Source organism: Elgaria multicarinata, chromosome 1, assembly GCF_023053635.1.
Source record: "Elgaria multicarinata webbii isolate HBS135686 ecotype San Diego chromosome 1, rElgMul1.1.pri, whole genome shotgun sequence".
NCBI classification, from domain to species: Eukaryota; Metazoa; Chordata; class Lepidosauria; order Squamata; family Anguidae; genus Elgaria; species Elgaria multicarinata.
Window position 1 is genome coordinate 165,526,663 of NC_086171.1, and position 25,582 is coordinate 165,552,244.

Genomic DNA, 25,582 nt, shown 5'->3' on the forward strand with positions numbered 1-25,582 from the left:
TCAGGTTATTGGGGGCCCTTGGACAAGACACTCCTTCCCTCAATGAGTCCGCCTTCTCAACGCCATTTTCACCAGCTGCTATTGCTCCTCCTTCTCCTCATTGCTACTACTTGGCAGGAAGAGGCCTTAGCTAGATGGGGCGAAACCCTAGGGCGATCCTTGGGATTGTCCCTGTGCGTCCACATGATGCACAGGGGATCCCGAGATCAGGGAGGGATGATCCCTCCCTTGCCCCGGGATCTTGCCCTACACTTTAGGCCCGGTTTGTCCACGGTTTCAGGCCGTGCCTGAGACCGCGGAACGTGTGCTGCGGTTTGTCCCGGTTCCTCGCAAGGAGCCAGGACTCGTGAACGGGGCGCAGAGCTCCTCAGGAGCTGTGTGCCCATTGGGGGTGGGGTAGGGGGAGCGGGGAAAATAATTAATTTTAAAAAAGTACTTACATTTTGCACACGAGTGCTCGTGCACTCCAGTCTCTTTAAAAATATTTTTTTGAAATGGCAGGCTCAACACCTCTGCCTCTGAGGTTGCACCGCGTGTGAACAGAAGGGGCGATCTCGCGATAAAAAAAATCGCGAGATCTTCACCCCTCTGTCCCGCTAGGTCTAGCTAAGGCCAGAGAGCCAGCAGGCAGTGGCATGCATCTCCTGCTCCTCCTCAGTACCAGAGCATGAGACAGAGCATCTGGTTGGGCCAGAGCATGAGACGGGCGAACAAGCAGGTTGCAATGGTGAAAAGGAGGAGCAAGTCTAGGGGGCTCTTGTCAATTGGCCCCTGCTGGTATGTGGGGCCTCAGCAGGTGCCCAATCACGCCGACCTGATCAGGGCCCGCGGGGGGAGGGGGTGTCTGAAACTTTGGGGCCAATGACCCGGCGCCAAGCCTAAAAGGGCGCTCAGGCAACGAAACCTTGGTTGGCACATAGAAGCAAGCAAGGCAAGACCAAAACCAGCACCCTGACTCGAACCTGTCTCTTTCAGGCTGAAGAGTGCCGCTTATTTTGTTGTTGCGTTTCCAGTTACGTTTTCAAGCTCTAATTAAGATTTGGCTTTTTCTAAATCGGGTTTTACCGTTAGCCGCCTTGAGCGGGATATAAATTAAACTAAATATCTACCCGCGCCTGTGGGGGCGAGGAAGAGGTGTTCTTCGGAAACCGCACGCACCGATGGCCGGAGGAGGGTCCTCCCCCCCTCCGCCCCTCGGAGCCTGCAACGCCAGCAGCCGCGTGCGCTCGCCCAGCCCAAGCAAGCCGCCTCTTGTGTACAGAGAGAAAGAGGGAGGGAAAGAGACGGGTCCGGCCTGCCCCCGGGGCGGGGCGCTTGGGAAGACAACAGCCCAAGCCCGACAGAAGAAGAAGAAGAAGAGGAAGGAGCAGCAAGAGCAGCAGCAGCAGCTCGCTGCCGGAGGGAGCCGCGCGGAGTCCAGCCAAGCAGCTTAGTAAGTGCCGCCTGCCGGGTCTTTGGAAACCCCAGCCACGTTTCGCTTCTCCCCCCCGACCCCCCCTTCCCGTGCCTCTTACCCGCTTATCCCCTTGGCATGACATCTCTCTCTCTCAGTCCCGGGCTGAGGCCATCGGGGGTGGATAGAAGCCTCTGGATTCCCCCCGCGGATTGAAGGGTCTTTAGGGCGCGCCTGAGAACTTGTAGATCGGTGGGGTCTTTTGCTTTGCCCTAGAGAAATCAGGCATACGCACACGCGCTGGCTTAGTTCTTCCTTGCGCGGTGTAAAATAAATACATACATGATTATTTCCCTTCCCTCTTAAGACCTGTGAACTTCATTCATCGTGCCGTCTCTTGTTGGAGGAGGAGCGAACCAGCTCAGTTGGAAATTTAATTTTTAGGAGGGCGCTTGGTTTTGAAAGCTCGTTTAGTCAGTCCCGGCTGGCAAACTCCATAAAGGAATCTCTGTTCGCTGCTGACCAGTTGTAGCGCGCCCGCGCGCGCGTGTCTGTGGTGTGGTGTGTGTGGGTATATATGTATGTATTGGAACCTACGGGACAACACCAGTGTAGGGAATCAATGAAGCACTTACTGCAGTCTATAAATCCCCTTCTGAGATGCCTCATGAGAATCAAGGTGTGTGTGTGTGTGTGGGGGGGATTGGTTAAATCTCTTCTTACAGGCTGCATGTAGTCCACACACAAAAATCCCCTCCCTTTGGAGTCATTCTGTTGATTTCCATGGGAGGCCAGTGAAACTACTCTGGAGCAAGCCGTGTGTATGAATTTAATACCCCCAAAGTGCTGCCCCACTTCAGGATAGTTGTTGGACAGTGAGTGCAATCATTTCCTAGAATTTCCCAGAAGGGAAGGGGTTAAAGTCTACCTCTTCTCCCTCAACCCACCCAACCCCGAAATAAAACCAGACCATCAGGTTTTCTGCACCATTTCCCAGGTTTTCTATTTAGTATGGATTTCTCTGTTCATGGACAGGGACCCTATCAGATCTTGCTTCTTGCCAGAGATTCATTTAGGTAGAGCTAACTTAATCATATAGGTCAGGTCAGGGCTGGGAGGCAGCAATTGGGGTGGGATGGGGGAGACCTTTTCAACGAAAATCGGAGGACTTTCTCCTCTTCCCCGTTTCCTTCCTGCTCCCCCACCCCACTCCACCCCATCTCCTGGCCAAAACAAAACAGCATATTTATAACTGACTAGGGGCACTGTCTCGCCAGCCAGTCTGTGGGGTTCTGTAATACAATGATTTCATAGTCAATGGATGATAGGCAGGGTGACGCTCTTACAGATGTAGGCACCAGCAGAGGTCACCAAGCATGTTATAAAATAAGCAGTCAGGCACCAACCAGCTAAGAGGTTAATTCTCACTTATAAAGAGGAGTTGGTAGGACTATAACCTGAACCTGGATTTTTCTTCCCCAATTAAAAACAAAATAAAAACTGCTTTCTTGAAAAAGGTGTTGCTCTATGCAGATCACACTCAGTTCCTTTAAGTTCCTTTGTAGCATGTGCATAATTGTAAATAACCTGTGAGAAAGAGGTCCTCTCCTACATTTTGATCATAACCCAGCTTGTTTCTGGATCCTGGCTTTTACTGTGGGGCTATTATTCTCCGTGATAGCATTATTTATTTGTGTTAGGGGCTATTATTATTATTATTATTATTATTATTATTACAACCGGATTATCATTTTATTATGACCACAGCATTTTGTCTTTTAATTTGAGTATATGGGATGGGAGTGCAGTAGAGGGGACGGGCCATAAAACTTCTCTAACAAACTTCATCACTGCAAGATGTGCATTTAAAGTAGAAAGGTGTCGAGGGCAACTGTATCTACAACACAAAAGAGTATAATGCTTCTGTGCTGCATGGTAGAAACCCAAATAAATCCAGATATTTTCAGCCTGTCCTTCCTTAGAGGAGAGTCAATCCGTTGGCATTTAAGATCAGCTTTAAATGAATGAACACCATTCGTCCCAAAACACTCATTGCCATAGCAGCGTCTCCACTGAAGTTGTAGAAACTTTGGTAATTGACTCCAGTGTGGCCCAGTTTCCCCTCCTTTTTCTGCCTAGAAGGCGCCATTCTTGGTTCTATAAAGATAATTAAAGGACTGATAAGTCTGATCCTATAGAATTAACTTAGTGATAGTGGCATAAACAACAACTTGCTGCACAATGGCAGCTAAGTCCAAGTACATTCTTGACAGGCGGACTGTGCCCCCATTGTTTATTATTAGGTGTGTCTGGCACTGTGTTTTAGCTCATGGGAAAGGCCTGTAAGATGGGAAGGCAGAGAAGGCAGTGCCTTATCCTGCCCTGTCTCTCCCTGTAATGCAGAAGTGCAAGGTGAACTTTGGTGCAACATCACTGACGGCTGCTGCTGTGCTGAGACCAGGTCTAGTCATCTCCTGGACGGAGGCCCTGCATGTGCTGGAGTTCAGACTCCTTTAACTCTTGGTCCTTTTTGCCACTGTAACCAGGCAGCAACTTATAGAAATTGGACTATCAAGGTGATTCACAAGACAGCTGCAAGTGCTAAAGTTCAAAAGGGGTGGTGGTGATATAAATTACCAGTGGAGCAGGTTTTCATGTAATACTCTATCAAGGCATAAATCCATTGAATGGAATTGTAAAGCCCAGTATAGCTATAGACTGAGATCCAAATGTTTTGCACATGCAGCCTTTCCCCACTAGCAGAAATGTCTACCACCAGGAAAGCTGATCCAGAGATTGTGGGACCTTCTGGAGTGGCATTCCATGAGGTACAATGGGCTGCCCCTGGAAGGAGAAATGTTCAACCCTTTCAAGTGTATATATTTGCCTAGGAATCCTTGATTTTGACCATTGTGGTTCAGGTAACCATCTCAACATGTAAAGTGTGAATGTGACAAATGCAGGGTGTTTAAACCTAAGCTTATCAGGGAGCTGTGATTGTCTGCAAATTCCTGTTAAGTGTACACTTGGTGGCAAACGTAGGTGTGCTTCTGCATGATTGTGTGAATTGGCCTAAAGATCTGTCCTAGCTTGACCGTTTTAGATGTCTGTAGCAAATATCCTTTTTGCTAATAAGATATACTTCTGTTAGTATTTGCTAGCAGAAGTATCCCCCCTCCCTCTGGTCCGTGTTACACAAATACATAAGAATATGATGCTCAAGGCTCTGTTGGTCTGTATAATTCTTCATTTATTTGAACATACCTATTTGCACAGAATTCACAATTTTGAATGCTACCAGTTTTTAAAATTCAGATTAAAAACAGCAGTGGGATCTGGAAATGTACATGCAAGATGAAAATGTTTTAATATCCTTTTGGTTCTTTTGCTGAGAGATTCTTGTGCAATTGCTGTTTGCCAGTAGATGGTCGGGGGATATAGAATGGATGCACAGTCATAATATGTGGTTGTTCTTGAGTTGCAGTTAGTGTATTTTATACAAATACCAGCACTGTGCTGCTTGGTATAATTACATTTGCTGAAAATTCAGCCTGGCTTATTTAGGATTTGGCCATAGTAGGTTATGTACCCATTAGAATGGAAGCTATGTTTGTGACTTACGCTCCATCCAAATTAGTGTAGTTTATCTGGAGGCAACAGGCAAATAGCCTGAGGTTATATGCTGGCTCCTAAATTCCAAGCCTTATCTAAGGTTGTAGAACAACTTTTTGAGGACAGTCTACTTTCTGAAACAAATATTATAACCCAGTTTTATTCTCCCCATGGTACAATGTCTTTTTGGCTGCTAACACCTTTGTATGTATGCCAGGTTTGGACTCCCAGAATCAAATAACACACTTCTGACAAGCAAGGGTTGCTTCAGCCAGGAGGGAGAAAATTGCTTAACTGTTCAGTCAATCTGATCTGGGGTTGATTCGTGTGAATAGCACTAAACATTCAATGGCAATAAACATGGCTACGTGCAGAGTTGAGGCATAAGGTTAAAAATAAATAATACTGGCCACCATGAATAAAAAATGTTCAGGTGTTTGTTTTTAACTGCTTGACATTTTAATTGTCTTAATCTTACTTCTGTGACCGTTAATAGAGCTGTTTTGTCATGGAATCTGTGTATTTTACACATCACATGATATTTACAAGTGCACCTTAAATGTAAAAATGTACATGGCACCCCTGCTTTTTAGAAGACAACCAGACTTCAGGAATGACCAGCATTTGTCAGTGAAAACAGCAGCCCCTTTCTCCCCTTTAGCATCTAGAGAGACTCATGTGATGCGACATCATCATCCTGTGAGTATTTCCACCTCCCAGCCTGTGACATTTGTTATATCTTGTTTTGTCCTGCTAAGGCTAAATCATGTTCAGTGTTAGGGCAAACTAAGGGGCATGTCCAGTAGTGAGGCAGTAAACAAGGCAGTAAACAGGTAAGGGTCTAGAGCACAGAGTCAAGTATGTGGTTTCCAGAAGAGAGGTCTGAAGTACAGCCAAGGTCCAAACACAAGAGAGCAGTCAAGGAGAAACACAATCCAAGAACAGAGTTCATAGCATGGTGGTCCAAACACAAGGCAAGTGAAGGAAAACAGGATACAAGGCACTAAAAGGTGAGATAGATGTTGTTCCAACAATAGCTAGACTGGAACTGAAGACATATATCACCAGAGATTCTAGAGCCCCCAAGTGGGCTCAGCCATAATTTGTTACAGGACCTCTGGCAAAAGTCCTACTCATGAGGAGGGCCTTGGACTCACCAAGAGGAAAGGACTCATTGAGAGCAAGGCCCTTCTTCACAAAGGAGCCCTATTGTCCTGCCTCTTCAGGTGACAACTTTTTCAGAGTCTAGGTAGTCATCCAGCCTCTGCCACAGAGGCAGAACTCCCCTCCTCCTATGGGGAAGGACCTGTAATCATCTCCCTTGAGGGCCTGGGCTCCCCCAGGTCTCCTGATATTAGGGTGACCATATGAAAAGGTGGACAGGGCTCCTGTATCTTTAACAGTTGCATAGAAAAGGGAATTTCAGAAGGTGTTATTTGTATATATGGGGAACCTGGTGAAATTCCCTCTTCATCACAACACTTAAAGGTGCAGGAGCTATACTAGAGTGACCAGATACAAAAGAGGGCAGGGCACCTGCAGCTTTAACTGTTGTGATGAAGAAGAAATTTCCCCAGGTTCTCCATATATACAAATGACACCTGCTGAAATTTCCTTTTCAATACAACTGTTAAAGATACAGGAGCCCTGTCCTCCTTTTCATATGGTCACCCTACCTGATATGGGTGGTTCCATGGCGTCATCCATCTCAGGCCTGCACAACCTAGCAGAGCCCATTGCTGAACCTGACCTGTAGCCCCCCTTTAAAAAATAAAATTAGGCCCAGTGGCTGGGAGTAGCTACCGGTTTAATTTTCCGCAAGACCCCCAATGTAGCATCAGTATAGGGCATTGTGGGAAAGTGAAAATTGCAGCTCCTCCCAGCTACCTGCTGCTGTTTGGAGCACTGCTGCTTGCCACTGCAGTCAGTTACGGATGTCAGGGCTCACAAAGAGGTGGGGGGGCGGTTCACCAGAGGGCATTTTGCCCCTCAAAGCTGGAGCCAGCTTTAGAAGTCCACCTGGGTTAATCACCATTCACTTTTCAGCAGGCAGTGAAGATATGGTTGCTTGTGAATGCCTTCGGAACAAGTTAACATGCTGCTGCTACTGCTGTTAGACGTAGACAGATTATTTAATGGAGGGGTGGTTGTTTCTGATGCGCCTTTCTTATTTTGTACATTTTTGTAAGTGGTATAAATTATATCGCATTGTTTCTAAAATGTGTTAGTAAGCCCTCATGGGGGTCCTTTGGGAGAGAAAGATGGGTGGGAGTGCTGTAGTGCACTGGTAGAGCAAATGCTTTGCATATAGAAGGTCCCTGGTTCAATCCCCAACTTCTCCAGGTAGGGCTAGGAATCCTGCCTCAAGAGCCATTGCTACCATCAGTATCGACAAAACTGGGCTACATGGACCAATGGTTTCACTCAGTATAAGGCATGTTCTTATGGGGTATAAAAAGTCAAATCACCAGTGTTGTGATGGAGCCACACAGTCAAGAGCCAGGACTTTTTGATTAGCAGGGATGGTGATGTCATCCACCATCTGTCCTCCTCTGCTCCAAGGGTTCCTTGTTCCCTCTGAACTTCACTGCAGTCCTCACAGTTAGAACTATTTTGTTGAGATGGATCAATGCAGCTGCTCGAATTTTTTGACTCTTGCGGCTATAGGGGACTCTTATGGCTACTGGGACTATCATGAAGAGCTCCAGCACTTCAACATTTACCATTGCACCACTGATCTGGATCTCTGCTATTGTATGCTGCCCACCCTTCTGAAGTTCAAGAGAATTATACCTCATTATAGCCCCTAGTTATAGCCCCTAGTTACCAGAATGGAATGTTGTCATTCTCATAGGACCTTCTCCATCTAAACAGTGTTGGTTCTGTAAGAAACACACTTTAGCGCCAAGTTTTATACATCCTTGAAAAAGCCACAGTAGATGCTTCCATGGCTGTCATTCAGAGACACTGGAAACATTTCCACAGTAGTTCCCTGTGCTACATATGCACTATTCCTGAAGGTGCCTACCATGGGCTTTAAGGCTGCCTGTGTCCTTGGAACAATCCACTTGTTGAGTTGTTCTCAGAGGTTGCAGCCAGTCCTTGAAGCCATTGCTACTCAGAAGTATTTCTTACAGCTTCCATATAGGGTCTGTAATGTGAGAACTGGCCCTTTGGTGTAAAGTATTGGGGTATAAAAAAAAATGCAGGCAATAAATGCCCTCAAGTTATTTTTGGTAGTGGCAGACAAGTCTAGCAAAACTGGAAATCAAATTTCTAGCTCTCTACTCTCTTTTGTTCATACAATGGTTTGATTTGTAAAACAAGAAGAAAAAAATCTATGGAAGTTTTGGGGTGATCAGTACAGTCCCCTTGACCCTGTTCAGCAGCTGTTGAATATGTGTGATCAGTTGACTAGTACAGGATAGCTTGGTTGTAGGAAATTGCTATCATGAATAGGGCTTTGTTATTCAGTGGATGCAGTTCTTGTTTATCAAATGGTTAGAAGGTTAACATTTATTTTGGAATGCATTTATTTAGCATTTGTATACCAAACAGTGTTTGCTTTGCAACAAAGAAGCAGTGAGTGCCCGAAGTACATGAATTTTGCAGGTACGGATCATCTGGTACAAGGGTAAGCTAATTAAGTGCAGACAGATACCAGAAGTTTGTTAGCTCACTTGAGGATTAACAGGGCTTGAGTGATGCTGAAAAGGGCTTTGCTGCAAGTGTGTAGTGTGTTGATTATAGTAAATTTATTGTTTCAGGGAGCTAAATTTTATGTTGCTCCAGACGTACGCAGACACCTGTCTAAACTTCCATTTCTCACACTATCTTTGGGTTTTGCAGTAGATGTGTCGGCGTGTGTGAGTGACATTAATATTAAAAACAGGTTAAGAGAAAAGAAAAAACTGTGTGATTCAGGAATTGGTAGTTAAGTATCTAGGGATTTTCATCTCAGGGTAGCTGATTTGAATACAGTGGTGAGACTGAGGGTTGTTGCCATCTGGTGACAGTAAAATAAGAGGATTACTCTGTTCAGACAACATGCTAAGCCACTGAGGTTAAACATTTTGAGCTAAACATTATGGCTTAGCGCGTTGTGTGAACTATTCCTAACCATAGTGGCTACATAACCATGGTTTAAACATGCACACTAACCATTTGGTACATGTCACCTTTTAAAGTTGGCTGTCCCCAGAACATCTGAAGGGCATCACGTTGAGGAAGGTTTTTAAATTTATTTTTAATATTTTTTCAGATTGCCTCTCCACTCAATAAGTACTTGAAGCAATGTACAATAAAAATTGCAAAGATTAAAATAATATTAATCCGTAACTTAAAGCATGTTTTCAAGCTGGGAATTAATGGTAAAAATGGAGAGCTCCATTAACTGTTAAAAGCCTGGTGGAATAATATGATCTTCATCATACATCTGAAGGACACTAAGGAGGAGGCTAGCCTGACTGTAATAAGGAGGCTAGACTGAACTCTCTGGGGAGGGCATTCCACAACTGGGGTGCTGCTACACAAAAGACACTGTTACGAGTGTCCACCAATCTCTCCTCTCTGGTAGGTTGAACACTCATCATGACCTCAGGAGGTGAGTGTCATATTTTTGAGTACACCTTCTCCTTTACCAGCTTGCTCGTCACTGAGGTCATCAGATGAGGTGATCCTGGTGGTTCCACATGGGCCTGAGAGCCATTTAGAATCCTCCTGGAGGAGCGCTTTTAATGTACCGGCTCCCTCTCTGTGGAATTCCCTGTCAGGTAGGCACCAACGTTGCTTTATTTTCAGTGTCTACTCAAGACATTCTTATTTAAGCAAGCTTTCCCCCCCCGAATGACCAGCCACAGTTTTATTGGTATAACTTGCTCTTCAGTAGTTTTATTCTTTTGTAGTTTGACCATTTTTTCTTTACTGTTCCATTGCTCAGGGAGTTTTAAAGATGTAGAACAGTTTAAAAAAATTTAAATCAATAAATATATGAATTTGAAAACATAGTTTGTCTATGCACACACCAGCTCTTAAAATGAGCCTTTCCCAGTACCTCTCAGTTGTACCCCTTAAAAAATAATAATGTAAGATGTGATTGATCCTTGAATAATCTGCAAAACCAGGGAGAGCAAGTGCTTTAAAAAGCTATAAAGTTTCTAATGTGGAACAACCCTGATTATCAGTGTTTGGTGTTTGACCTTTCTATTAGCTTTATTTGTTTGTTTGTTTATTTATTTTTCATTTCACATTTAAGACTGCTGTCTAAGTCTGGGATGGGAAACCTCTTTAGCCTGAAAACTGAATTCCTTTTCAGAGATACTCTTGAGGGGCTGCATCCAGGGGGTGGAGTCAAAAGAAAAAGGGGGTGGGGCAAAAATACACAGCATACTGGCATCTTTTAGCTTAAAGCTTGGAGAAAAGGGGCTGGGGAAGGGGGCATGACTTTGTCGTGAACCCTGGAGGGCCAGATTTGGCTCCCATGTTTGAGGTTCCCCACCTCTGCTCTAGTTTTTAGAATTGCAGCACGATCCTAAATGTTAATTTTGAAGGACGCCTCACTGAGTACAGTGGAACATGTTAATTAAATATGTTTAGTGTCATTTGTGTGTATTTGTTGGACCTGGAGTCACTTCTTTCTTAAAAACTTGTAAGACTGGGGAAGAATGGCTGAGCTCAATGGGCATAATTAGAAGCCGGAGGATTGAGAAGGGGATTGCTAAGGGCTGTTTGAAAGATGTTAGAGAACTCCGGTGTTTTTCCTTAGCCAGTTTGAGTAGGACAATGAGCAGCATGACAGTGGAATGTATTAACAGGGGTGTGTGTGATGGCATTCAGATGTATATGATACAGAGTGTTATTTTGTGTGTGTGTGTTGTGGAAGGGGGTGGGGCCTCGTATATTGTTAAGATACCTGAGGTGTGCAGTGCATCTCTGTCCACCAGCCTTCCCCAACCTCGTGCCCTCCAGATGTTTTGACTTCAACAGCCAGCATTCCTAAGCATTGGCTATGCTGGTTGGGTCTGCAGGAAGTTAAAGACTAAAACATCTGAAGGGCACCAGGGTGGGGAAGGCTGCCATATACAAATACACAGTGACTGCACCCTAGGGTCTCTGTCAGTGGAAGGCTGGCCACTGGACGGTAGGCTTTGCGCATGGTGGACTAACCAAGTGCAGTGCTTTGCTTTTTCTCCATAGGAATGAATAGCAACCCCATGAAAATGCAAAGGGGCAGCACCAAGGTGGGGTAAACCTGCTTCCTCCCTCTCACAGTAGTGTCTGATAGACGGGTTTAGTCTTTCCCTCGCAACTCTGCCCAGTCTTAGTTTCTTGATCCCACCTGTCAACAGAAGGGCTTTGCAAAAGTGACATTTACAGTATTTTATTTTTAAAAAAAGAAGAAAGAGGAGGGGGTGGAGGAATAAATTACAATTGTAGGGCTTCTGGTCTAAATTATCCTTGTGGGTTAGTAAGAAAGATTAGTAAGAACGCTGGCTGGGGATGATGGGAGTTTTAGTCCAATAAATCTGGAAGGCACAAGGTTGGGGGAGGCTATTAAAGCAAAACAACTTAACAGTTGTCCTGTTGATCCACAGAAATTTCTTCCCATCCAGACCCATTCCTTTTCTGACTGTCAAATCATCCCCTTCCTTTGTGTGCACCCCTGACTGGGAGGCCGGTGCCAATCCTCTCCTTATATCTCTATTGCTCTGAGGCCATCTACAACCATCAGCATTTGGCAAATGAAACATACTGTCTCTCAGCCCCCGTAAACTCTTAAATGGTTAAAGATGGGGCTTTGGTCCCTAACCTCTTGATCTCTGGAACTGTTTATAAGGGCAAAAGGTGGTGGTGTCCTGTTTATCTTGTTCCTGGCATGACAGATTGTGTGTGACAGATGTAAGCTACCTAACTGCCCAACCACTGGAATATAGGGTTTTTTCCCCTCTCAGAGCAACAAATCAATAGTCTCTCCTGACCCTTTCCCCCCACTTTGAAGAATATCTCGCTATTCCCACTGAGTGAAATATGCTCCCTGCTATGCCTAGAGGAACTGCGCTGTTGCCGACTTCACTGCAAGCTGTGTACACCTCCAACCAGATTGTTTCCTTTGTGCTAATGAGTTTTTAATCATTGGATTCTTGGCTGAGAAGCTGTTGAGTTCAAAGCACTCCTTTCATTTCATACAGGAGGAAAGTTGGCCTAGCTGGAAGCTGAAACTTTTAGGAAACTTCAGTTGTTATTCAAAAACTTTGACTCTTCTCCCCAACCAAGGCTCTTGCTCACTGCACTTAATCCACCTGCTTCAACGCCATATGTCCAAACCTGGAACAGTTCCAGTCCTAAACAATGGCCTTTGGTCTGACTTGGGCCTACTGGTAACAGTAATAAAGACAGAATAAAGGCAGGAATGGAATGTCTGGACTGAATTCCCGCACATGTTGACAGGAGCTTGGGCCAACTGGTGCTAAAGTACCAAGAATATTCTAGACATTGGTCATGCTTGGACTTGCAGTGTGTGTGTATGGGGGGGGGACTTTACTGCTCCACGTATGCTACATAGTGAATGTTAAGTTGGAGGATGTTTACCTTCCTTTAGCAAGCCATTCATCTTGCTTGCTTGAACTACCATTTTAGTGTTACCAAACTAGATCAAGGGTGAGCAACCTCAGGCCTGGTGGCTAAATCCGGCCCTTCATGGATCCCAATTCAGCCCTCAGGGATTTTGCCCTCTTTTACACCCTTTCCACGACTATGAATCATTTGGTGTTTTCCTAGCTTTTGTGCAGCTTTCTCTTATTCTAAACAGTTGCGTAATAAGAGATTTAAGCTACATTATACTGGTATTTTTTGTATTTTCGCCCCACCCACCCCTAGAGCATGGCCCCCGCAGGCAGAAAGAGGTCCCCTAACCATGCGATAGAAGTATAATAAATGCCAGTGTTTTTGTAACAGCTGGAACTTAGCACCCTATTCTTAATTTTGTTGAAGCAAGAGGGTTCCCCCCCCTTCCTCTGTCACTGATCACATCCTCCAGTTCAGGCTCTTACTTGCAGCTAAAATCTGAAAAAATGCAATTTTGGATATAGAACTGAAATTCTGCCTTTCTGCAACAGAGTGCTTCCTTAGCATCTATGCTCATTCTCGACCCGCGTTACAGTCTGGTATCTTTTCTGTCCAAATCTCTGCTGCCAGCTATTATATTCTTGACTCTCACTGAGAAATGAAATAGCGTTTTGAATTGCCTTGGGTGGGGGAAATGACAAGAATGTTTACTAGTCCCTTTGTGCAATCTACTGGCCTATAACCTTTTATGATGATCAGCACTGCTTCACTTGCACAGTTGGAGGGGAATAAAAGCAATTGACTGGGATTTTGCATGCATGGTTGAATGAGGATGATAGCAATACTTTAGGGTCTGAAATTAGTGGCTGTTTTCATTGAAGGAGATTCTCATTGGGCTGAATTTCGGAGTAAAAACATACCAAAATAAAGAGCCAATCCAAGCTTGTCTTCCATCCAGACACAAAGGGTTCTTCCATCTCTATTGTGCTTTTCTGACGGCCTTTCCCCCCCAAATGGTCTTAATATCCAAACACCAAGGACCAAACCGGGATGTCTCCTCTGTATAAGACAAGTGTGCGTCCACTGTAATTTATAAAATGAGGGTTTATTTTACTCACACTCACCCTCCCTCTTCAGCGAATTCATGGCAAGAAAAACAATTTTGTGGTATAAAAATGCAGTGTTTGAAGAGGCCCACTTCAATGCATGTGTCCTAACAATGCTTTTGTCTTGCACATCATAGGTCAGAGCTATTATTGCTTCCTTGCAGGTAATGGAAGAGATCATAGGGTAAAACACATAGTTTTTTTTGGCCAAATATATGGTCATTTAGGAATATATAGTTACCACATTCAGCCATTTCATGGCTCTTAGCAGGAATTCTTATTCCCATTAATATTCCCCATTCTTTACTGGTGTAAGAATGAGAGTGTTGTATGTGCTGACTGTGCCAGCTACTTATACTAGACAAAACCTGGTAACTGTTTCTTTTAGATGGCATAGCCATTGGCCATGCTAGCTGGGAATGGTGGGAGTTGCAGTCCAATACATCCGGAGAGCACCAGGTTGAGGAAGGCTGGATGAAAACATTATGATGGATTAAAAAGGTGCTTCTGATTTTTGAAACATGCAAGAACGCTTACGTACCATATTTCTTCTTCTCTCAGATGACGGAATGCCTCTCTGAGGATGATGCCTGCTACTGTATGGGCATGCGTCCCCAAACAACAAAGTGTAGCTCCCCTCCCCCCTAAATTCATAGGCATTGTTTTGTGCATATACAAAATTCATGCAGATTTAAGTTGGTTGATCGAGAGGAGCTGTGGCTCAGTGGTACAGCACCTGCTTTGCATGCAGAAGGTTCTAGGTCCAATCCCCAGCATTTCAGGGAGATCTGGAAATATTTCTGCCTGAAACACTGCCAGCCAGTGTTGATACTGGGCTAGATGGACCCATGGTCTGACTCCGTATAAAGCAGCTTCCTTTGTCCCTATGTGCTGTACTTCATAGGCTGTGCTTGGTAGCTGCCAAGGTAGGATGGCCATTTATGTATCGCCAAAAAAGTGGAAATGCAGCAGCAAAAAAGAGTATGAGAGAAAACACAGATTTGCATAACATTTTCATATGCTAATTTATATGGAATTGTTATACTTTAACTAGAAATATAAGGTATAACGCCATGGTGGAGAAGACTGTGACCAGGTGACTTGTGTGACTGTGCAGGTCTACTGTCCAGGGCCATAGCTAGATGGGGTGAAATCCCGGGGCGATCCCCGGGATTGTCCCTGTGCGTCCACATGATACACGGGGGATCCCGGGAGCAGGGAGGCATGATCCCTCCCTTGCTCCGGGATCTTGCCCTCCCTTTCAAGCCCGCTTTTTCCACAGTCTCGGTATGATCCCGAGACCGCAGAACATGTGTGCAAGCGTTGCGGTTTGTCCCGGTTCCTGATGAGGAGCCGGGACCCATGCACAAGGCGCAGGGCGTTCTGTGCCCATCGGGGGTGGGGGGAGCGGGGAAATTAATTTAAAATTTTAAAAGACTTACCTTTTTTTGTTAAAGAAGAACACTTGTGTGCTCTTCTTTAACAAAAAGAACACCCAAAATGGTGGGCGCGACGTCCTTTCCCTCCAAGGTTGTTGCATGCCACGTGTAAACAAAGGGGAAGATCTCGCGATAAAAGTATCGCGAGATCCTAACCCCTCTGTCGTGCTAAACCCATAGGTCTAGCTGAGGCCCAGGTGTTACCTGTTGATGGGCAGCTTCGAGGTCCCTACGCTTGGTTCTTCTGGTTCCTGCTCTTGAACAGCCCTTCTAATAGAGGATTGGCCTCTGTAAATAGAGGACCTTACTCTGTAAAGTAGGACACATGGCCACACTGTGCATAGGAGAGCATTTTGCAGGAGGCAACATTATTGTTTCAGCATTAGATTGAAGAGACTTGCCTTTAAAGTCCCATCTTCGCTATGGTGACTATATGAAAAGGAGGACAGGGCTCCTGTATCTTTAACAGTTGCATAGAAAAGGGAATTTCAGCAGGTGTCATTTGTATATATGGAGAACCTGGTGAAATTTCCTCTTCATCACACCAGTTAAAGCTGCAGGTGCCCTGGCCTCTTTTAAATCTGGTCACTCTAGTATGGCTCCTGCACCTTTAACTGTTGTGATGAAGAGGAAATTTCACCAGGTTCTCCATATATACAAATGACATCTGCTGAAATTTCATTTTCTATGCAACTGTTAAAGATACAGGAGCCCTGTCCTCCTTTTCATATGGTCACCCTAATCTTCGCCCCTTGATCTTATTGCTGCTCAGAAATAGTTGATCTAGGTGTGAGTGAGCAACAGCCCTTTGAATCTGGTTTCTAGAATGCATTGTAGTATGCAGAGAGGAAGGGGGTGAGCTGGGAAACTCCACGTGGATAGCTGATAAGTATGGCAATAAATAAAGGATGGGACATGAGACCATAGCCACCATAGGAGAAATGTATATGTCATTCTAACATTTTATCTAAAATACTCACTAAAATGCCTAAATCTAGCCATAATGCAAGGTCTCATCCCTTGCCAAGGATTTATGATCAATTTCCCTCACCCCCAACCTAATAGCTTAGCATGTTGGGCCCTGGAATCTGTTTTCAGTACCAAACCTGAGCCCTAGAATATGTAAAGGATTAGTAAACCAAAGTGCTTTGTGATCATGTGCAGAGTGCCTCCCCACCACATAACCACAGCTTGTTTGTACACACCTAGGATTAGAAGCAGGACCTCCAGAGCAGATAGCATGGTTGTGAGGCAGGCTTGCTCTTCAGCATCTCTGATTTGGGAAATTAATCCCTGTTAATAGGCAATGACAATGATAAAAGTAGGGTTATTCGCACTGCATTCTAAGATGGCAACAGGATCCTGTTCCCCTAAATCTGATCGATCAACATGCTGTATAGTCCCCTAGGAAGCTTGTGAAGAGAGAGAGTTGATCCTGTTGTCTTTCAAAAATGTTATATATTCTACTATGGAGATTTCCCCCTTACATAACATGGTTCCATAATGCCCCCATAGATAAACAGTCACATAGATAAACTGTTTCAAAGTGCTCCCTCTTCCTTTGACAAAAGCTCATTTCCTGTACTCTCAGTGGACATTTGGATTGTACGTTTTCACTATCCTCATTTAAACCACAATAACTACCCTAAAGACTATAGAAATGCAAGGAAGATTATATACCTTGGCTTCAGCGTGCATTGTTAAACTGGTATAAGTTTCCATAGGAAAGCTTGGTTTAAACAAAACGCGTACATATCAGAGAGAGACTGCAAACAGGCTTAAGCCAAACAAGTAAACAACTATTTAAATAGGATGATCCGAGAGATTTGTTTTGTTTAAATAAATTTATGCTAAATTGAACTCAAAATCATGAAAATAGGGATTGAAGCCACCTTGACATTAAACTGATGACATTTAAGTGAGGTTAAAAATGGATTTGGTCAAGTCCATGTGCCTCAAAGTCCTCTTCATCTTCAGATTGGATTGGTTTCATCAGTTTAGCACACAGATGTAAATGTTAATGGATACAGGCTCAATTGCTATAATCCAGGCTTACACTGATTTAAGTGTATCAGTAAACAAGACTTCCCTTGAATAACAACAGGTGTGAAGTACAGGCAAATTGCTCATCACAGTGCAAGGTGTGTTATCTAAGGATCAAATCCATCCTAAACAACCTTGTTTGCATTTTTTTAAAAATTGAAAGGAAATGAATATTGAACCCAGTGTTGTTTACAGTGAGAAAAAAGATGCTCCTTTGGAAGCATAAAGGGCACTCATACTAGTACTTCACCTTCCTTTTGCACAATTTGCTTAATGGAAATAACTAAGATTTAAACTAGTTGGCTGAAGTACAAAAAATTAAACCCAAGTTAGTAATTGAATGTTAAATCACAGGATTCATTTTTCATTAGAAAATACAGCAGTCATTTCTGAACAGAGCACCTCCGTTCAGGTAAGGTGCTTCCAGATGAAGCTTTTATTGTGCTATCCCTGCCTCATTCACAGAATTTTATGGGGTGGGGTCGAGAAGCAGACATCAGTGTCACCAATTTCTAGTTCTGTATATTTTCCTACTGCTTTTTTTCTTACCAGAAAGAATCCATTAAGGAGAAAAATATCAGAATAGCTGCAGATTTTGATTGTTAGTGCTAGGAGCCCTCTGTCTGGAAGCATGTTAAATAATATTGTTAAAATATATGGGGTTGGATCCAGACTAAGGCTACAATCCTATACCTGGGAGCAAGTTCTATTGAATTTAGTGAGACTTTATTCTGAGTAGACACACGTAGGATTATTAGTTGAACTTGCACCCCATTGAAATATATGGGACAAATTAGTCATGACTTATGTCCCTTGGATTTCAATGGGAATCAAGGCTGCAATCTTATACACATTTACCTGAGAGTAAGCCCTGTTGGACTCAATGAGACTTCTGAGTAGAGATGTATAGGATTGTGCTATTAGGTCAACTAAATGAATCTGGTTCTAACCTGTATACTTCAATTTATTGATATCGTCAGCTACTGGAACTAAATTGTAGTGGTGTCAGCTGTAACTTTCTGTGGCTGAAGGACATCAACATTGGGCAACCCAAGGCTGTCATTTTCCCCAGGGTCTTGATATATTGGAAATATGGCAAATGAGTGGGTGTGTGGAGATCCTCCCATAGAAACGGGTAGTAAACATCAACCACACACTGCACCATATTGGCTGAAGGCACAAAATCATCCCTGTTTCTGGGCTTCTGTTGGGTAGATCCAGAACTAACTTTAGTTGTATGAGAAGTATTGTAAGAGCCAATTACTGCAATCACCATGCACACTTACGTGGGAATAAGTGCCATTGAACACAAGGGATCTTACTTCTAAGTAATCCTGAATAGGATTGCACTACAATACTGAATATTCCTGACTTTATGAAATATTTTAAGAGCCAATTTAGACATTATAACAAGGGATTGTACAATAAGTAAGGGTAGCTATAAAGGGTAGTTTATAGGGATGTACACAAATTTTGTTTCAGTTGCAAATCATTCAAACATGCTGAACTGGAGTGCATTTTTTTCGAAGATGTTGCATATTCCCAAACTTGTGATCATGTTAAATAAAATGAGTAGCTTTTGAAAAAAAAGGTGCAGCTTTTTTGGGGGGGGAAAGTGGACTTTGAAATGCTCATTAATATGCACTTTTGTCAATGGGGGAAATGTGCACTTTTGAAAAAATAGATCACAAACAAAAATGGGAGCAAGCCAAACTGAGATTCGGAGTGAAGTTTGGAGAATTTCACCCGACTTGAACATCCCTGGTTTTCTCACCCGGTGTTATTAGCACTTATCAAGATCATATACATCAGGGGAAGGCAGATTTCAGACTTGCTCATTTTCTGTTTACTAGAACCCCCAGGTCCACCAATGGAAGCCAGATGCAAAATGGTGGTTCGGGGGCAGATCCTGTTACCTCTTGCACCCCATGAGCCATATATTCTACATAGTAAAATGCAAATCTAAGACGCTAAAATTCAGAGATTCTAGCAGTCTAATATAGATATAAAAATGTTGTTGTTCTTATTAAACAATTGGGAGTTGGAGACTCTTGCCTGGTCTACGGCAAATCACTCAGAGAACCACCAGTAATGTTGATCTTGCTTCCGCTCACCCTGATACACATAACAAAGCGAAGCAGGAAATAGCTGCTGCAGTATGTAGAGAAGAGTATCATGCCACCTCTGATAAGGGAATTGCACTACATAAACAACTGATTACCACCTGTAGTTCTGACTCCTTTGAGAGAGTGTCCACAACTAGTGCATCTGATTATAGCCTGTGAAAATCTTAACTCCCATGTTTCACTTTGGAGTTACAGCTCTTCCGATTTACTCTGCTGGAAGTGTACAGGTTGGTAATGATGGGGAAAATACAACTGGAGTCATTTTGTCATGTAAGTGGGACCTTGGAGTGTAGGATTCTGAGGCTTTGCACCTTTTGTGTTTTCTAGATTTGGCATCAGTAAGCAGATCAAAGCATGGTAAAATGTTTGGGATGATGACTATTGTACTGTTTTGGGATCTAGGCTGCCAGTCTTGGATCTTTTTTGCATGCACTGATTTTCCTAAACAGGTGCTGTTTCTGTATAGGAAAATGTGTGTGTATTGTGTAAAGTCAAATGTGATCAACATATATGTGTGTCTTTTGCCATATGTGTGCATGGTAGGAAGCTGTAATTGTCTGTGGCTTCTGCAGGTGTGTGCATACAGATAAACAGACATGTGTAGACTCATTAACATAACGTATAAACAGTATACACATAACGTATAAACATTATCACCTATAAAGTGGCTCTTGACTGCGGTGGGAAATCTGTGTAAGGGAAAAAATAGGTGCTAATTGCACCTATTATTAACCTACTGCCAGGGTCAACAATATTATTATTATTATTATTATTATTATTATTATTATTATTATTATTATTATTTCCCACCTTTTCCCCCCTCCAATGAACCCAAGGCGGCGTACATCCTCCTCCTCCTCCATTTTATCCTCACAAGAACAACCTGTGAGGTAGGTTGGACTGAGAGTTTGTGACTGGCCCCAGTCACCCACTGGGTTTCCATGGCTGAGTGGGGACTAGAACCTGAATCTGCTGACTCCCAGTCCAACACCTTAGCCACTACAACACACTGGCTCTCTTACTTTCTGTTACATAGTGCTACCAATGTGTATGACACTATAGAGAATACAAAGGTTAGGTCACAGCCCTGAGGAGTTTACAATTTTAAATTTGATACAAGGGAGACAACTGAGGTAGGGAAGAGAGATGGAGGCCAGAGTAGGCAAAGGAAGAATATGCATTTGTTTGTTACTTATATATGGACTTAGTTTCATTAGGGGATGAAGGGCTAAGGAGGTTGTGCAAAAGGCCTTGTGGAAAGTTAAATTTTGAGGAAGGGCTTGAAGGAGGAGAGAGAGAAATGGCATTAAAAAGCAGTTCTGGCAGGCATTTACAGACGTAAGGGGCAGTAAGGAAGTAAAGATAGAGTCATTTGAGCAGAAGTCCTCCAAACAATCACAGAGAGTGGTCCTAGCTGGAATTGCTGGGGCGGGGGGAGGCGATTGGAGCAAAGGGACGAATCATTCCAAAGCCCTGCTGGGTTATGCCAGTCAAGATGGGACATGGGGGGGGGGAGGGAAGTGGATTTCATTGTGTTTTTAGGCTGGTGGCTCACTTTAAAATATGTTTTCCCTCATTGAAACTAATGTGGGGGAGGGTGGGAAGGAGCTATGCCAACCTGGAGAGCCTGATCCTGTAAGAACAGAGGGCCTCGATCCAAAGTTGGCCTGCTTTGGGTCCTACTGCCAAGAAGTTAATTTATTCCTGCAGAGCTCTCCATGGACATAACTGTAGCCTCCAGGGTGGATGCCCCCCTCCTCCCACTTGGGAAGCTCCTCTCTGCCAGCAGAAGCGCTTGTCTGCCCAACCCTAACCCTAGCCAGTGGATCTGGTTGTTAGGCTTGCTCTGCCCATTATTTTATTTCACATATTTGTATCCCGCTTTTCTGACAAAATGTTAAAAGATGACTCATGACAAGCAGTAACAATACAATTGAAAATCCCTCAAACAAATAATAAGCAATTATAGCTTTAAAAAGAATAGTAAGATAAAGATAATTAAGAAAACTACCAAGAAGACCAAGGGCCTTGCTAGACCTGCCGGCTTACGCCAGCAGGGAGGCGGGGCCGAGGCGCGCTAACGTTAGCGCGCCTCCCCCAGGCTACCACATGGCGGACGCGTAGGGACGTCGCGTCCCTGCGGCGTCCACCATTTTTTAAATTTATTTTAAAGGGGCCGCCCTCCCCCCGTGCCACCCACCCTGTCATCCTTTGCCCCCCCGCCGATGGGCACAGCGCTCCTATGAGCGCTGTGCCAGGTCTGCGGCTTTTCGCGGCTCCTCGCGAGTAAGCGAGGAGCCGCGAAAAGCCGCGGAACTCTCCACACTTTCCCCAGCCCCTGCCTGAGGCCGGAGCTGGGGGGAAAGCGCACCATAAGCACATTGGCTTATGGCGCGTTGGAGGAGGCCTCAGCGCGGCCTGCCTCCGGATTCCCCTGTGCGTCATCTGGACGCACAGCAGGGAAGCCGGGTCAGAAGGCGCGCTAAGGTCTCGTCTAGGAAGGCCCCAAGATAAATAGCTTAAAACCAAGGTTTCATATACCAAGAGAACTAAAATTAATCTGTCTAAAAAACGAAAGGTCTTCACAAAACAGCAGAAGGCCATCACACGGGAAGTGTGGTAGGCCTTCCTAGACCGGGTGGTCCAGCGCCTAAGCGCAGCTACAGAAAAGCCCCATCCAATTCTATATCCGATGTGGAGGAGAGCTTTCTGCCTCTGAACGGACTTCTGAAATAAGTGGACTACTAGTGCGAGAATCAGTGGCTTGCGGACTGCCAAAGGCAATTCATAGCATTAACTCTTTTGAAACCATTGCCAGCTAGGAGACAAAGAGGAGAACTTCCTTCCTGGTACCAGTTCCTACTGGAAAACCAGTGGCAGGGCGAGCAGCCAGAACACATCACTGTAGGGTGCAAGTCCTATAGCTACTTTTAACCACCTTTCACACTTGTGAATATAAGCTGCAGACGAGATGCTCTGAAAATTGCCATGTCGTTTTAAAACGACTCAGCATGACCCTGAGCCCAGCAGGGCTTCAGGCAGTAAAAGAGACAACAGTCTACAGAGGAGAGCAATCCCAGCTGAGCGCACTTAAAGTAAGTGTCACCTTTAAGGAATACCACTACTTTTCATGCTGTGGCAGAAAGGGCCTTGCGTGTCTTTTCTCTGAATGGGGTGGTGGTGGAGGGGAGGCAAGATTGATTAGCGGGGACACAGACAATATGGTTCCTGGTGGTGCAAAGTCATTAAAGGTTTACAACACTGTTTGCTAGCTGTCCCTGCTTATAACTGAGAAATCCTTTCAGCTAGAAGATGGGGGTAGGGATGGCGAAGAGAGCAGGAGGTCTGTTCTGCTTTTGATCTCCATCACCTTGGGTGCCTGAACCTTGCCCTTAAAATGCAGGAACCTATGCCTGTGTCTCACAACAGCAGCATGGCCTGAAGCAAAGAGGCAAAGGAGTGTAGTGCAGAACACGCCTCCTTGAGGTCTGCTTTTTGTTGTTGCTTTACATCTCCTTGCTCTCAAAGACAGGTATAGCTGTAGCAGAGTGCAGAGCGCTACATGGAAGGCGAGCAGGACAAGCCGGAATATTATCCAATCCAAATGTCTGAAAGAAGGGAAACATTCGAGTTGCAGTGTTTGACTATCCTTAGGGTTTTTGGAAGTCTGACAAGAATGGAGCATCTTCTTTGAAATTCTGGTGTTCTCAAACACTGTGATGACATCTGCCAAAGCTTGTTCTATGTTCAAAGCCAGCTGCAATTCTGTATTGGTGATTTGCTAGCAAATATAAGGTGGTAAGGTTTGTGGGTCCCTGGTAGCAAAATGCCTTTAATATGGTATGGATGTAAGTTGCCCCCAATTGTTTATTGTCTGCACTGCATAACAGCTTTGTGTGTAAGTGATTTTTCTGGCCTGCATCATCTCACCAACTCAATCACAGCTTTTAAAACACAGCTAAAAACTTTTCTTTTCCCTATAGCTTTTAAACTTTGAGTTTGTTCTGACTCTATACTGTTAGCTTCACCCTTCCCGGTGCCTGTTTACACTTCCCTGTGCCTGTTTGCATTCTCCTTCCCTTCTTATTGTTTACTACAACTTTATTAGATTGTAAGCCTATGCGGCAGGGTCTTGCTATTTACTGTGTTATCTGTACAGCACCATGTACATCGATGGTGCTATATAAATAAATAATAATAATAATAATAATAATATATAAGGTGAAATTATAATGGCTGTCTGGTTTGTTTTGGTTTACCTGTCTGTAGATAGGTTTATAGGATTGAGGCTAAGGCCATTTCTACACCAGCCCAGTAGGCTGGTCTGGTCACAGCTGAGTCCCTGTGTGTCCAAATGATGCACAGGGACTCCCGGGGGCAGGGGCAGCACAGGTTTTCCCAGGGATAAAGAAACTGAGACTGTTGGAGGTGTGGGCGCCTGCCCTCGCGAGTAAGTGCAGCGCCAGAAATGGGCATGGGGCAACACAATGTGGCTCCGTGCCCATCAGGGAAGAGGGTGGCAGCAATTTCGCCACCCCTGGGATGGCAGGGAGGGGTTGGGGGGGCGATTTCAGTTTCCCCCCCTTTTTTGGTGGAGTGGGGCCTCGCGCTTGTGCAACTGGCCCCACTGCTAGAAGAAGAAGGCACCTGCGACATCCCTACTTCCTCCTGGGACGTTGCATACCTCGTGTGCCTGCTGGAGGAGGCTCTCACAATCAGGATATCGTGAGAGCCTTCCCCCTCCCTCCTGGAATGCCAGGAGGTGTAGAAAGGGCCTAAGGCATGAAAGTAAAAAGAAGCTTTGGACAGGATCTTTTGTTTACAAAATGAGAGCCAGCATGATATAGTGGTTAGATGCACCTGTAGACAACTTGAAGCCCTCCAACCCTGGCAAGACCAAGAGCTCTTGATGCACCTAGTGCTGGGAAATGTGATAGAGTAAACACTATTAGGATTGCTATCCTTTGTGTGTAGATTCTCAGTTAAATGGAGAAACCTGTGAATGACCCAAAGTAGTCCTTTGGCAAAGGGATGTGATAGAAACAGTCTAGAAGTCCTTTCCCGTTTTAATTTATCATAGTAATGAGCATTTATATAGCCTTTTAGAGAATTCTGTGTGCTTCTGATACAGATCATTATTATAGTCCTTAGATGCCTTTTTTAGGGCTGCAATTTTAATACATACTTACCTGGGAACAAGCCCCATTGAACTAATTGGGATTTACTTCTGAGTAGGCATACATGAGACTGAGCTGTAAGGTGGAGGTGAGTTGTTGGATCTTCAACCTTGTGAGACCTTTTTTTTTTTTTTTTTTTTTACCATAGCACCAAGGTGCATCAACCAGGTGAAAATAGTGGCTGGGACTCAGGGTGTGGGGGGTGGAGAAAAGAGGAGTTAGATGCAACATGCAGGTTAAGGAAATGGAGCCAATGATTTACTGTAGCCTCCCCCAATCTGGGGCCTTTCCGTTGTGTTGGACTACAACACCCATAATTCCCAGCCTAGGAGTTGCAGTCCAACACAACGGAAAGGCCCCAGATTGGGGGAGGCTACAGTAAATCATTGGCTCCATTTCCTTAACCTGCATGTTGCATCTAACTCCTCTTTTCTCCACCCCCCACACCCTGAGTCATTAAAGGTTTACCCTCCAGAAGTGTTGGACTACAACACCCATAATTCCCAGCCTAGGAGTTGCAGTCCAACACTTCTGGAGGGCCCCAGGTTAGGGAAGGCTGTTCTACTGTATCTTATGAGCCATAGACTGGGATGCCTGCATATCCCGTGGTACGGGTCTGTAGCTCAACGGGTAGAGTACATGCTTTGCATGCAGAAAGTCTCCTGAATCAATCCCCACCATCTCCAGGTAGCGCTGGAAATATTTCTACTTAAAACCCCAGAGAGCTGCTACCAGTCGATATCCACGCTACTGGGCTAGATGAACCAATGGTCTGATTGAAAAATTGACTAGCAGAGCTGCACAAAAAACTCAGTCAGAGGCAACTACCTTACTGCTGAGGAGCCTTGAGGCAGGATAAAAATGGCTTACACAAGGCCAGCCATGGCAGGGAATTCATTTTAGTTTTCCTTGCATTTTCTCTTGTTATTGTTAAACTATTGCTAGTCAGGACCCCTTATAGAACTACTGTAATTCACTCAGAAATCTACGTTTTGCCTGCCTCTGATCGAAGGTAACTCAATATTATTTATTCTTGGACTACAGCTGGAGGACTGAGAGGGGCTGGCTTGTCTAAAGCCCACCTAGTGATTTGATGTCAGAGGCAAAATTCAGAGGAGGGGCT

The 25,582-nt window shown here is 44.4% G+C and overlaps 1 protein-coding gene across 3 annotated transcripts in view; it reads left to right on the forward strand.

The window, feature by feature from the left end:
- Positions 1 to 1,276: 1,276 nt before the first annotated feature.
- SOX13 (SRY-box transcription factor 13) overlaps positions 1,277 to 25,582 on the forward strand; it is a 76,057-nt gene continuing 51,751 nt past the window's right edge. For all 3 annotated transcript variants that reach the window (XM_063119259.1, XM_063119243.1, XM_063119251.1), the window contains exon 1: positions 1,277 to 1,432. The gene's annotated coding sequence lies outside the window, so the exon portion shown is untranslated. The remainder of the gene's footprint in view (positions 1,433 to 25,582) is intronic.